Below are 16,281 nucleotides of genomic sequence, written 5' to 3' on the forward strand. Positions count from 1 at the left end.
GGAAACTGTAGGCTGTGCGATATTATGTGTCATTTATGTCTTACAGTTGAGCGGAAGAAAGTGTGATGAATTTCCAAAAAATAGGAAGGCGGAATTACTGCATTGTCGTATATACTAGTGATAGCCTATTAAAACTCGTCGAATCCCGCTAAATCAAAATTGTTATCGACCGGAGGACAGCACTGCGTACTAAAATTATTTTTAAAAATTCTCTGTTCTACAATATCAGTACTTTTATAGTCTCATTCTCCAGAGATTGTTTCAACCTATTCATTTATTGGAATCTATGAAAACTGTGTTTTTATGGCTTAAGTCTCATCTTTTGAATGAAAAAGATGGCCACATAAATTTTGTTTTAGATTAAATAATAACCAAAAGTCACACATAGCGAGATCAGGAGAACAGAGTGCATGTTTTGCCACTTCGGTATGTTTTGTTCAAGAAATTCGATTGTCAGACTTGCTGAATGAGAAGATCCATTATCATGGTGAAAATTTGCTCCCTAATATTCACTTCTTGAAGAATTTCTGGAAGACACTTTGTGGTGTACCAGTTAGCTGTAACTATCTTCTGTTTCTCTAGTTCAAAGGCTTTGCCTAGTTCTGTACTTCTAAAGAAAACGGTACACATTACTTCTTTTATTGCTCATTGTCTTATCACCAATGTTGGTTAAGGGTCATTTTTCAAAGACCCCCATACTTTACTTATTACCCATACATAATTTTCTTGGTTGGAACATCCAAAAACGGTATTCAGGCTTCATCACTAATTGTGATTTTAGAAATGAAGCAGTGTTCACCATCAATTTAGCACTTTTTGCCTTTCTTTACTGATTCTGACACGTTCTCTCTATAATTTATGAGAGACCCGACGACAAACTTAATTTTTTCGTATGCAGTTCTTCATGAATAATTTTATGTATAGTTGCGCTCTAATGTAGTTCCTTCTATAAACCATCTAAATATAGTGGCTACTTGTAGACTTTGAAGCATTCTTTTTATTTGATTTAACCCTATTTTTAAATTATAGAAACTAGCAGCACGAATATACTCTCGCTTCAGCTCCATTTTCCTTTCTTTCAAAATTTATTCTACGGTAAATAAATTTTAACTATTGCGACAAAATATCGTATGCGGACGTAGAAGAGTTTTTGATTTTTAGCTCAGCCTTTGTCTAAAAAGTTTTATTTACCTGCGTATGTTACCAAATGATTATAATCTTATTCAGATGAAAATGCTTACTTTTTTTGCTGTAATAAACGTAATTAGTTATAGAGTAAATATTTTTCATTTTATTCAATATAAACCATTCAATAAAAATTTAGTCATGTAGTCTACTTTTCGTTATATTTGCAATGCATTCCGCATACTATATCGTTAAAATTAGACGATCGTATTGTATGTAGGACTAACTGTTTCTTCAGATTACAGAACTGAAATACAAATTTTCCGCTATGAAATATTTTGTTCTTATGTATGAAATTTTAAAAAGAGAAAAAATATATTAGCCTTGTTATTACAGTACAAGGATTTTCTACAGTGTGAATAACGTCTTTGCTTCCTTGCCGCATACTGGCCCACTAATATGACTTGGACAGCATGTGTGATTTAAGTATTTCGGAGCATTGCTTCATATATTCGTCATTCGATACTCTCATGACAGGTAAACTATTGGACCGTATCTATAACAATAAGTATATGTCTTTAAACGTGAGTATGAATCACTTGATATACCCACCTCACGTAAATCATTGGACGAATATTGCTGATCCTCAAGTGCCAATATTCAGTTGACAGAATGTCTATGAAGTCATTTTAAACAAATGATTGTAAGGAATACGAGAGAAACAACATCTGCGATGCTGCCCTGTCACTTTGCTGAGTGGTGATGGTGATCTATCAACAACAGGAACAAATTTCTGACCATGTTGAGAATCATCACGATAGTGTTTGTACGAATGAAAAATAGGGATAGCTATCATTGTTGTTTTATATCTAATTAACAGGACTGCTTCAATTAATAGATGCCAAATAGGATCACTTGAACTGCTTTTTTAATGTGTTTGAAGTGCAGTGACGATCATCGAATGATATGATGGGCCCTCTTCAGGACCCATCAGTGCATTCTTCTGTTAATGTTGTATAGTTTAATATAATAATCTGGTAATGTAATAAATCTTCTGGTAATCTGTAGTTTAATATAATAATCTAGTAATGTAATAAATATCCTTCTAATGTAATAAAAATAAGTACGTATAATTTCTTTGTATTTATGTACTGCTGCTTTTTGTATGGTTTAGTACGGTAATATCAGTTTCTTTGGGTTTGATCGTAAATCACGGGCGCTCGATCGCATGTTGCAAGAATACCCGTTGTTCCTATTCCACACCGTTAAATTGTATGGTCTGCAAATAATAGTTTCCATACACCTAATCTTTTTCTCATGCCCTGATTAATTAAATGTAGTGAACCTATACGTTTCCCCATTCTTCTACCGAGGTTTTAAAGAATATCACTCTCAGTGATCGCGATTATCGATTTGAATAATGGCTTTTTTTCTATTTGATGCTTTTGACGTGAGTTAAAGAAAAGTATTTAAGTAGAGAATATCTGTTTATTAATGTCATAAATTAATAAAATTATGTGTTGATGATGAGGAAAATAGGTGAGTAAATGAATAATATGGTACACAGGTTTGGGAGGGGGGTATGTCATGTTGGTAATTCTTTAAAATAGTTTAAGTAAATAAGAATTTAAAATATGGAAAGCAGGTATATGTAAAGGAAAAACCTGTATAAATTTTGTTTATTAATCTCAGTGTTTATTGCTTGTTAAAATATTCTGCCGACGAAGTCTGTCTAGTAGATTCTAACTATTGGTTACTTATTACTTTTCTAAAACAATTTAACATTTGTATGCGAATGTCTCATCTATTATATCCTAAATTACAATCTAATTACTAGAACTAGCCTACATAATTTAGAGTTTTATTGGAGAGGATAACCAGGATGCATTCACTTTTCTCCAGCGGTTTTCTGCTTCTTTAGAATCAGAAACATTGGCACGTCTTTCGGAAATGTTCTACGTGTCATCTTCGTCTTGAAACTCTTCAGCTGCTTTTAAAGTTTATGACGTTGTCAATACAGTTCGCCCACGAAAAATAGACGTGCTGTCGGAAGCATGCCAAGAAATTTCAATTCATATTGTAAGAAAAAAGGGAATCCTTCTAAGACATTCCCATCGCTGTAAACTTAAAAGTAGACGTATTTCCTTAAGGGGACACAGTACCTTTGCGTTAAACGAAATAACGTTAAACACGACTAAACGCTACCTTCTGATACACAAATAATATCATAATAATTTCTATTTTTTGCTTATAGATGTGAAACACACACCTTTGAAACATTGTGTTCAAAAATAAAAACTTTCACTTCAATAATAATTTTCAAATTCTTGATTTAAAATACTCATGATTAACAGATAAATAAAAATCAATAAGTACGGCGCGCATCATAAAATTTAAAAAAGGTATGCAGAAAACAATTTTTGGTCAAAATCCTTTTAGAATATATCTAACTTTAATTTAAAACCAGAATATATTAAAAAAACTCCTTAAATTTATAAAATGGTAAAACAATTTTAAAAAATTTTAAATTATCAAAATATTTCGATACTTTTTAATCAAAAATTAAATTTTTTTTATCAAAATATGATATTTTTTGGTTTTAACATGTAGATAATATAAAGATACATATATGACTCAATTTTCATGTATTTATCATATATAGTTTGAAGGAATTATGCGCGCAATCTTAAAATTTAACATTTTGAGAAAACTCAATTAAAAGTTTTAATATTAATTTTTCCTTATTTATATTTTAGTAACATTAGTCAAAATGCTCCAGGTGCATAAACAACTCCTTCTTTTAGCTTATTCATTTCATCTTGTTTCTTTTTCTCCCTTCGCTTAGCTATACGAGCCTCTAAATTGTTAATCAGCGCTCGTTGCTTAGCAAATTTTAAGCGAAGTTCATCTGCCTTTTTAGCAAATGTTTTGCTTTCAGCACCAGATGTCAGTTGTAATTCACTCATCAAAGATAAAATTGCACATTTTCCATCATTGAAGCTTGCTACAGCTAAATTTACTGCAATTTCCACAATGTTTTTTGCAGAATTTGTTGTTTTGGGGCAAAATGTAATCAATGAATTTAACGATTCATTCGCATTTTGCGTTCGCCCGCCAATACACCTTTTTAACAAGTCTGGGTGAGACAAATCTTTAAAAATAGGCTTTATGGCATCCATAACAGCCACGGGTACAGATTTTTTATGTTTAAAATTTTTCAGTGCACCAGTAAAAAAAGCTTTTTTGTATTGACACCAAGAATCTGCTCCGTCTGGACAAAAATCGTGAATTGCTTCGTTATCATTCGAGCGTTTATGATACCATATAGCCCATATTGCTTTCTGCATATCACGATAGTTGTTACAGTGTTTTCGGATACCATTACCATAATACGTAGTGTTGGTCGATCAAGACATCGGTAAGACGACCTTTACCACAAAGAGGTTTTCCGTCACTTAGTTTTTTTTCCACGAAATTCACTTTTTAATTTTCTTAAACGTTTACCCATTCTTTTTTTAACATGACCAACACATTCTATTTTAGAAATGGGATCACTATATGTGTTATTATTCAAAAGTGCTAAATAAGTTTTACAGTCACCATCACCAATATAGTTCGCATAACGAACACCATATTTTTCTTCTGATCGAGAAAACATTTCAACCATCCCGTTCACTTCCATCTTAGCAGATGATCCCGGATGATTTTTTGCACACACTTTCGCGTGAAGACGTTTCCATTCCAAATAGTTTTCTGTTGAACGAAAATCTTTCGCAGTTTTACAACCTTTACAGTGCGCACTAGAAGTATATCTGTCTATAACTTTGCCTGTCTCACTGCCAATTATAAACGTCACACCGAAACGTGACGAATGGCCCCCTAGTTTTCCATTTGCCATCTCCACTAACTGTCTAATCCATGGAACCAGTCAACTGGACCTCTTCATCAGCTGCATTTTTCATACATTTTCTGCAACAGTATATGTAGCTGCATGTATATGACTTATAATCTTGTCATAAGATTTTTGTGCGACAGGCGATGGTAAGTCCATAAGTCCACAAAAGGTTTTACACTCTGCTAGTCCTTTGCCAATGCACCTCATGGCCAGAATAAATCGTCTATTTAAGTCAGAAGCATTCTGTTTTTTTCCAACTATCTTAGAGTTTTTGAAAGAGGAAATTATTCCACAAGAACTGCATGTAACATTGAATTTATCGTCAGCCCATAATTTATTTCTGAATTTATATGTATTTTATTACGGCATATCGAACAGCATAAACATTTTTCTAATGCTGAAAATAACAGTTTTTTATCGATAATAGCATAACCATCAAAATTATCATTCATGTTATCCACAAGTTCAGCTGATGCAGATGAATCGATACCGATCTTTCTTGCTGATGCATAAATGTATAGGTCTATGTCAACACACTCACGCTTTGTATGTTGATTTCCATAATACTGATGCCTCTTCCGTCTTTTTGGTCTTTGACCAGATGCCCTTTTAGCATTAACAGCATTCATTTTGCTTTTAAAAAAGCAGTTTTGTTTTGTGAAAACGGCAATTCAAACTTTCAAAATTGAATGAAAACGATAATACGTAATTCTAACACGAGGTAAACAAACAGCTAACGGAAAGGAAGATATAAAGATAAGTAGTTACCTTTCTGCTTCTCAAAACAAAAATTGATTTTTTGAATGCTTAAAGGTGCTGTGCCGCCTTAAAACGGTTAATATATTTTACAAATAGGCTTACTATTTTAGCCTAATGCGTACTAGTTTATGCAAGGGGTCAACTGTCCAGGTAATTTTTAACTATTGATCTAGTTTTACTACTTCATATCTGGGTTATAACTTCTTCATTTGGTGCATCTTTTGAACTTAGTTGTCACTGCCCCTTTTCTCAAAATCCGTCATTATCCTTTCCTTATCTATTATGTATTTTTCAAGTATTCAACTACATCCGGCTGGCAAAATGGCTGAATTATTCCAAGATCCAAATAATAAGATTTGTTGTTTGTATTAGCTGGAGAAAATGGTAAATCAGCATTACATAATATCTTCGAAATGAAATTAGCAGTACTGTTGTGTATTATTTATAGCCATATATGTTAAGTATGAAATCCGTTGAAGTATGTAGTCCTTTATTTCATAGAATACCTAGTTATTTCTTGAAGTAACTCATCAAGTATGTAACAAATTAATAATTCCGTTCTTGAACTAATTATTTCATAGAATAACGATCTGCACACCCTTAAAGGTTAAAATAATCGGCATGATTCATTCCACTAGTTAATGTTAATTACTATATTGCGATATACATGGTGATTTTACAAAGTTCCCAACTGGACTGTCTCGGAAGACAGAGCTGTGTGTAGATGATCAGTTTTAGAAGTTTAAAAAACTCAGTATTCGTACGGAAAAGGGAAACTCAGAAGAGTGTTTTAATTACAAGCGTAGAAGATGAAATTAATTGCAAATAAATCTAATTCCAAAGCCTCTTCGGAGTTGTCGTCTGTTTCTTAGAACCTGAACTTTGCAAAGTAAGAGGTGATGCCAGATCTATTTTAGCGGCTATCGAGAAAATAACCAGACTTGACTAGTGGTTCATCCTCTATGTCATCTTCATATGAAGAAGTTAGAACGAGTATCTTCACTCTGCAAGATAGAAATCGTGATATGACAATTAATTGCTAAATCATCATCCTACTCATCTTCACCATCCGCTAATTTCTTGAAACTCACAAGTATTAAAAAATCGTTAACGCTGTTATACTGGGCTAGCGATTTTACGCCGGGTACCCGATAACTGCGAATGCTTTTCCCTTGAACCGAAGAAAGATTTTTTTTCCAATTGGGTACAATGTTATGCAATTCCAAATCCCATTTTATGAGTAATCCCTGTTGTAGCAAGTAATTTTATTGTGTCTTTGTGTAATAACATTTAGTATGCTAATTCAGTTTAATTGTTTATTTTACTTTTTAATTATCGATCAGAAGTCCCCAGCTCGCTCTAAGTAATTTACAAATGCATCTCAATATGATCAATCACTGGAGCAAGACTTGGAAAATTAAGCTCAACGCTTCTAAATGTTGTATTGTGCTCTATCGGAGATACAAAACAAGATTAAGAGTCAATACTGATATCTATTTAGATAGAACTCTAATCCATGTAGCTAATTCCTACATTACATAGATAAGTCTCTCAACTTCAAAAATCATATTTCTTATATCTTAAACAAAGCAAATGCAGCCTACATAGTAATTTATCCTATTATCGGCAAAAAAACAAAGCTCAGTCTAAAAAATAAAGAAAATGCTTTACATATCTCTAATTCGACCGATCATGTTATATGCAGTGCCGGCCTGGGCAATCGCCAATAAAACTGAGCGCTAAAACCTGGATATACTTCAAAATAAAATTCTACGTAGCATTGTGAATGCACCTTGGTACGTGAAAAACTCTTATAATTCATAACGACCTGGATATTCCATCTGTGCATAACTTTATACTCATGACAGCTCACAACTTCTTCGAGAAGATGAAGCATAGTCAGTATAACGCAGTTAAACAAATGTTGGCTTATGATCCAACCATTGAATACACTGTCAAACGCCCAAGAACAATTCGTCATGGTAGTAACTTGTAAATTTTAATTTTAAAAATTTATTTGAACTCAAATTGGACTCTATCCTATTATTTGTGTTGCATCTTATACTTATGTTAATCAAGAAAGTTTTTTTATTCAAGATTTTTATGTTACTATTTCATTTTTTAATTATTTTGTATGAATTTTTACTTTATCGTATGATTCTACGAATTTTTGAACTTTTTACGGCCTATCTAGCTACTGCATACTTCTGAAAGACTTCTCTTCAAACTTCTGAACTCTTATGCCAATCACAGCTTCAAACTGTCTTCGCGCCATTTTCATGATGTCTCACTACTGCTTATCTTACACTCTTACTAGCTATATTGCACTCCCCATCTGCATTTGCCATTCAACTCACTGCACCTGCCTGCATGCTTCAATTTAATGCCATTGCTTATCACTGCACAATTTTTATGATGAATGCCTACTTTCGTAAGTATTAAGATATGCCTGCTCACGCAGCTGAATTTTCTTCGCCCACGAGTATTGGTACTTCCCTAGTACCATTTATTTGAAAATATCTTTGCCTAGTGCACTTTAATGCGATCTACTGGCGAAAACTCTTTAGTAGTTAATGACCAGAAAAACGTAAGTCAAGTCAATTATCGATCGTTAGTTAAGTTACAGAATAGCTAGTTAAAGCGTAAAATAATTAATTTATTACACATTTTAACTGACTTGATCAGTTATTTTATTCAACAACTAGATATTTTATGGAATTTCTATGTGGAGCGATTAAGTTCTAGTTGTTTCTAATATTGAGCCACTAAAGTCTTTGGCAAGTCTGCTACGAATTGGATTCTCACAGAATTAGCGATGATTTTTTTATGCTATTTATTGATAAAAAATAATTGTTAATCGTTTCATGTGACTCATAAGAGTACAATGCGTGCAAGCTGGGGAGGAAGTGGAAAACAAAAAACAATAAAGCAAAATTTATAAAATATTTGCAATTTATGTATGCGGGGAAGTGTTGATTGGGATCTATCAAGATGTAAGTCCTACTTAGCAAAGAATGGTTTTAAAATTTAAAAAACTTAATTTTTAATGAATTATTTATTATTGAATTGACTGCATTAGGAACATAGGTCGATAAAGTGTGTATATAATATTGATGACTTTTTTTAATTATTTCCGTTTTTCTTTTTCGTCACTATTAATATACACTCTGTCACAAAAAATTATATGCACCCAGGAGGAAACAGACAACTATTAAGAAATTTAACGTGTATGCAGTGTATGAGGAGATAAACAAATGATTACAAGTTCAGGACAAAAGATAGTTTTATTAAGAAGTTATGGCATGGAAAAGGTAACAAACCAGTAAGTAGCCACCTTTAGCAGCTATACTAGCCGAAATACGGCGTGGCATCGAATGAAGTAGGTTACCCATCACCCCGCGGAAGATCATGCCATAATATTTGCAATTGGTCAGTTAATTCACCAATATTCCGCGACGGCTGCATTTGCCTTCCAAGCATGTCCAAAATATGCTTTATTGGCGAGAGGTTTGGTGACCTGGCAGGACACGGGAGTACGTCATATCCTTGAAGGCACTGTTCGGAGAGTCGCGCAATATGTAGACGAGCGTTGTCTTGCTGGTAAATAGCACCTAGGCGACTTGATAGCATAAGCAGAACAACCGGCTTTAAAATATCCTCCATGTAACTGGCGAGCCGTCATAGTGCCTTGAAGGATGACTAGAAGTGATCGTGTGTCGTAACAAATCGCTCACCACACTTTTTGTCGTTCGAGTCAATAGCACATACTCAACCGCCAGACCAATCATGGCTGGCGTCCCTCAGGGCTCTTTAATTTCGCCAATCCTTTATATCTACTCGAACGATATCCCACAACAACAGGACACAACCACAGCCATGTATGCAGATGATACGGCAATACTCACCCAAAATGCATCTGTCAGCTCAGTAAAACAATCACTCCAAAATCACATCCATGCACTGGAGTCTTGGCTCCTCGCCTGGAAAATTGCCATTAATGTCGAGAAATCCTACGCTATTTTGTTCACCAGGAAAATCAAAACTGGTGAACACATTCAGATCATTATGTTTAATACTGCAATCCCTTGGGCCAAGCAACTCCCCTACTTAGGAGTTATTCTTGACAAGCATGTCACATGGTCGCCCCACATTAAACACGTAATTAACAAGTTCCGAGCTCATAAAGATATACTTTCCACTCTAATCGCTCGGAACAGCGTTCTCTCAATAGAAAATAAAATACTCATCTATAAAGCCATGCTACGATCCCCGACCGAGATGGCGGCCGATACGTCTGTTCGACCAACCTGTTTCTTTAGAACCTACTATACGCTCCTCACAATACCGTCCATCTAAGTCGTCAGATTGGTCGGAATAAGCATACGGCACGAGCTGTCGTACTTTTAAACTCCCAGCTGTGTATCTCATTTGCGCATAGCGTGCTTACCCTTGTCTCATTGGCGTCGAAATTTAAATCATTTACATATCTCTCACCGGACTACATTGCTGCCCCGAGTTTCATGATTGTGGCTCGATTTCTTTTGGGTGCCTTTTTTATTTTTATTTTTATTTATTTTTTTTTTTTTTTTTTTCCGTGTTGCTGTTGTTGTGATAGAGTGTATTTAATGATCTCTCAATGTAATTTTCATTCTTAAAGTACTTTAATCCGGCTTCTTTAAAAGAGAAACAGCTTGAGAAAACTTTTCCCCTGAAAATTTATTGTTGCGAGTGTGTGTGATATCATATGCATTTGATTAACTGTTCAAATTCAGCGTGGACTTCCGTAATCCCAGTTTATGTGAAATTTACATCGTACATAAAATTTTAAATTACTACTGAAATGTATCGGAAATGGGAGAACTGAAAAGTTACGTGCCCAGCGCAGCTCAGCCCGCATTCTGCAAACTGTTCTGTACGTCATTGTCTATCATCGCTTCAGTGATTTCACTTTTGTAAGTTAAATTAATAAAATTAATTTTCAAGTATTATTTATGTACTTGAATTATTCATTTAATTTTTTAAACATTTATATAATTGTGCTGTCCTAGTGTGTACTAGAAATGAATGGAATCTGGGGTAAAAGAAATACGAGCTTTATGCGAGGGCTAATGAAATCAAATGTATAATAAACTGTCGACGCAATTTCTTGTGTGTTGGTAACACTACGATTGTAGGTTTTATGTTATTTTAATATCAAGTATCCGACTAATAAAAAAGCCGTGCTGAAACGAAAGTATAAATTCAGTGAAAACGTAAGTACAAAGTTTAAGACGGTTGAAAAAAGACGAGACGATTTAGAGACCGAATGTATTGTGTGTAAACCCGTAACTTTTCTTTCTGTTTCAAATTCGTGACAGCTTATGGAAAAACTTAAATGCACAAGAGAAGGCAGCTCTTCTCGATTCGCCGTGGGCAATTCTCCCAGAAAACGTTTTATTACGAAAACAATACGCTTGTCTACTCTTCTGTTTGCGTCAAGTCCAAGGAACATGTAAACAATAAATGGCCTCAATGACCGAAATTAATTTGTTAATACCTCTAAGAGGTGTCTGTTCTTTTTCAGTTCTCGAACTGGCATTTGGCAAAATAAAAAGTATTGGCATTTGTGGGAAATATTTGTTGTAAATCTTATGCGAAAACGATCAAGTGAAATAAATTTTATATATAATTTCTGGCTTCAGTGTTATTTTTAATTATCATGAAACTTGACATGAAATAGGGGTCGAGGGGTAGGCGCCAGTTAAATTTAAATGATGTGAATGTAGATCCTTTTCGTTTTCGGTGTCTGTTGCAGATAGAGAGAGAATACTTTCTCTTCCCTTAATGAGAAGCCAGACACGCAGGCCAACAGGGGAACTTCATTGTGGAAAAGACTTGTTACGCGTGAAATTGTCGGAAGGCCTGTCATTGTAGGAGATATAAAAAACTTCGGTCATTGGGGCCATTTATTGTTTACATGTTCCTTGGACTTGACGCAAACAGAAGAGTAGACAAGCGTATTGTTTTCGTAATAAAACGTTTTCTGGGAGAATTGCCCACGGCGAATCGAGAAGAGGAAAATACTTGACTCATCCTTCTTGGGGCGCTGTAGAAAGTATGTGCGGCGCCTAATTTTAATAGCTACATTGTAATTGGTTCGGAAAAGGCTGTAGCAGATTGCGATGGACTAATTATGCTCTAATGAGGCGTGGTTACGTCTAGGGCTGTGGATTCGGGTAGATTTTGGGGTAAAAGGAGTCGGTTTGGAGTCGCTAAAGACTCCGACTCCAGTTTTTGTTGAACAGTTTGAATTTGAAATGAAATTAAAGTGAATTAAAAAAAAATTAATGACAAACTGAGTTAATATATTTTTTTTTTATTTATGGGCTATATACATTAATAAATAGTTCTTTTCTATTTTATTGACATATTAGTAAATAAATATAAGGGAGCAGGATGGATGTGATATTTGCCATTATTGATTAAACTGATTCTATTAGTTACTCATTGGTGAATTGAGGTAAGCAGCAAGAACTCCCAAAATTGATGCCATTCTTAAGAAGCGAGCAGGAAGAAGTACATATTTGATAGTATAGTGGTTGTTAGGATTAAGAATTTTTTTCAGAAGATGTAATTAACCCTAATATTTCACTAACAGAAAGACTGTAGAATGATTTTGCAGAACTAGAAATTCTTCTTTCAGCACCGTATATAGCCTTCAAAAAGCTGCAATCTGAAGAATTAACAAGAGGCAACACTGGAAGAATGCCATGTTTGTTCTTTCTGAAATGTAGGGTTTATTGCAGAAGGAATCATTTCTTCAATGAAAAAAAGAGAAACTAGTTTGCTAAACAATAAGATTGCGCTGAGTTCAATATATGTACATCCAAAACGCCGAATTTTGTTGAATGACAAACAAATTAAAAAGGCAAAGAAAGCCATCCTTGAACTTTCATTAAGAATGAAATTATTCTCAGAACAAGTGGAGTATTCAAATCAGAACAGTCAAACTGCAGATATTGCAACCGAGTCTCTATCATCTTCTTCCACTGAAAAATAAGATTTTGAGAAATATTTGAATAATATTGAAAAGGCAAAGCGAATGAAAATAAAGAACCAAGAGCCTTTAGATATAAAAATGAAAAAATACGAACAAGATTTATACACAGCCTGTGAAGAAATAGGTAAATATGATTGCTCTTTTAGAACTTGCAAAAATCTATCCTGAAAAGTTAAAGGAAGTAGCCGTAACAGTAACAGCTCTTCTTCCTACTCTAGTCAGTGTGGACTCTTCTCAGTTCTGAAGTTTATCAAATCGGGTCTATGGTGCTCTAGAATCTTGCCGAAGTTTTACTGTTTCTTAGAAATTACTAAAGCCAGTTTTTCCATTTCATAATAAATGCTAATTAATATAAAAAATTTGCTATGCATCAGTTTTTTTCTGCAGCATCTACTACTTCTTTTATGTTAAAAAAATAAGCTGTACCCATGTTTATATGTTTACATATATATGAAGGAGTCGGAGTCATTAAAATTCCAGGAGTCGGAGTCGGTCATTTTCCCTACCGGCTCCACAGCTCTGGTTACGTCAGAAAGTGCCATATAATTAGATATGAGGTCTGTAGGTAAAGAGAAAAGGTTTGATTGGAAAAGGTTTTTTTTTTTTTTTTTTTTTTTAGAAAAGTGCGCAGGTTTTTATGAGGGAAAACATCTTATTGGTGTAAAATAAAACGATGATGACTTAAAGTAATGCGATGATGACTTTCGAGCGTGTAATGAGATAGAAAGGAAAAATACATGAACTTACAAATCCTCTAAGAAAAAAATGCTACGGTTTGTGCAATGTTCCCGGCATGTATTCTTGTTACCGAATTATAGACTGTTCCAGGCTCATAGAATATCTATCGGCTTCTGGTTCCGAATGATGAAGTGAAATTATCCCGGGGTTCTGTTCCTTATTTTCCGACGTTTTGTAAAGAAACTGTTCGAAACTGATATAAATATCTGAAGATAGATAGAGGAAACGGCTTCACTCTACGAACAGTTTCGAACTGTGGAAAGACTGAACGAGACAGTGTTAATGACTGACATTGTTATCCTACTGCATCACTAATTTCTTATTTCTCTTGATTGTGTAGGACCCAGAAGTTTGCAGTAAGTACCCTTCACCTCTTCTTAGTCGCAGAGTGATTATGTAAATCTGAAATTTCTTTGAATGGCAGTATGCATTAAGGAGTTAGACCCAAGATTAGGATAAAGTCATTATTTGTGATTTTTTGTGAATATGCTAATATAGGATCTTATAGTTAAAATGTGAATATTTATTTGAAAATTACAGAGTTCCAAGATTAGATGATGTTTTATTTTTAAGTTTATTGTGACTTTAATATGTTAATGTAGTACTTAGAAAATTATATTATATTAAAAAATGAATAATTTTTTAGTTAAGATTATGAGTGTATTTAGGATTATGGTTTCTATCCATGAGAGTATAGGAAAGAATTGTAATAGAAATCTGTAAATCGAACTTTAGATTAATTATTTACTGTTGTATTTGTACTTGGTTGCCAAAATATTCACTAGGGAGGAAGATTAAAATTGTGTAGTTTATGAAATTTTTTAATATGATTATCCCGCACCAAAATATTCTACACAAATTAATTGAGGCTGCATCTGAATTCGATCCAGTTAAATGCTGTTTTTTTCAGTTAAGTACTTAATTATTGCACTTGTTTCTTCTTGCACTAAAAAATCTTCTACACAAAATAAAAGCAGGACTATTTATTGAATTATTAAGTCTTTCTTTATTCATTTATTCAGTAGCTGCTCAAGTCTGCAAGTGGTATTAATGTACGATAAAATATTACTGTAGCTAATTTTATTTTTTACCGTTTGGCTTTTGACATTTTGAGCAACTCGTTTTAAATGTAAAATTTTTTATATTCTTTTGTTTTAATTTTTCTGAAACTAATTCTTAAACGAATGGATTTTCGTTGTCAGAAGACTGTGTCCGTTGATGGTTGTAAGAAGATCTGTTATCCGTTAACTGCATTATCTGTCACGATGACGATCCCGAGACGAGCGGATAATCTAGGCGGCGGCTTATTGTATTAAGTAAATAATTCAGGAGAAAAATTTTTAAACACCTTGAAGGAAATTTCTTTTCAGGTCTAATGTTTTCGGTTTCCGAATTTTGCGCCGTGGCAAAATGAAAAGTGTTGTTTCTTCAAGGAAATATTCGTTGCAAGCTTTATGAGAAAGCAACCCAGTAACATAAAGCCTTAACTAAGTCCTAGCTTTAACTAGGATAATGTAGTCTTCTTCTTTTTTTTAGTCCAAAGGGATTTGAATCCCGAAGGACTATTAGTTTCGTTTTGGCATTTTGCGTCGGACGGATAAATGTCGGTTCACTTTTCAAACTGTTGCCATAAAATGTTAGAGTCCTGCATTATATTTGAAGAAATTAAATAATGAAAATCTGCGTAAATGTATGTATATTTCTCACATTGTCATAAAATAACGGTACATAGAGTCATCGAATTTTGAATAATGTAATCCTCCAACGAATATGAGCATGTGGAAGACCAAATTTGAAATTTGAAATTTGTTTTATGATCGATTTCCTATTTTTTAAAACTTTGACGAATTTTTGATTAACAAACTCAAGGATTTCAAAGCGAGCAATGGCAACGTTGTGCAGAAAAAACATTTTCATCTCCAGCGCGTGAGTCTCTGTATCGGAAATTCTAAAGATATGCTCGTTTTAAAACTATTTTGCGATATTGCTGTTGCACTGGATCTTATGGTTTAAGTGCGAGGAACATGATATTTAATAAAGAAAGGTAACACACAAAATGTTAAAAAACGCCCCTTTGGACGTAATTTAAAATCTGAAACATTTCGTGTTTTTTTTTTTTTTTTTTTTTTTTTTTTTTTTTAGTCCAAAGGGTCTTTGTCCCTGGACTATTGTTTTCGTTTTGCGATTTTGCGTCGGACTGCTATAAACGTCGGTTCACTTTTCAAACTGTTGCCACAAAATGTTAGAGTCCTGCATTATATTTGAAGAAATTAAATAATGAAAAATCTGCATAAATGATTGTCTGTTTCTCGCATTGTGATAAAACAAAGGTACATAGAGCCATCGAATTTTGAATGACGAAATCCTACTACGAATATGGGCATCTGAAATCCCAAATTTGGAATTTGTTTTATTATAGATTTTATATTTTGTAAAACTTTAACGAATTTTTGATTTACAAACTCAATGCTTTAAAAGCGAGAAATGGTAACGTTATATAGAAAAAAAATATTTTATCTCCAGCTCGCGAGACTGTGTATATCGGAAATTCTAAAGATATGCTTAATTTAACATTATTTTGCGATATTGATCTTGAACTGAATTTTATGGTTTAAGTGCAAAGAACCTGATATTTAATAAATAAAGGTAACACTCAAAACGTTAAAAAAAACGCCCCTTTGGACGTAATTTAAAATCTGAAAAATTTCAGTTTTTTTTTTTTTTT

Source organism: Stegodyphus dumicola, chromosome 3 (assembly GCF_044657685.1).
Source record: "Stegodyphus dumicola isolate Sdum_Otavi_A_Nest chromosome 3, ASM4465768v1".
NCBI classification, from domain to species: domain Eukaryota; kingdom Metazoa; phylum Arthropoda; class Arachnida; order Araneae; family Eresidae; genus Stegodyphus; species Stegodyphus dumicola.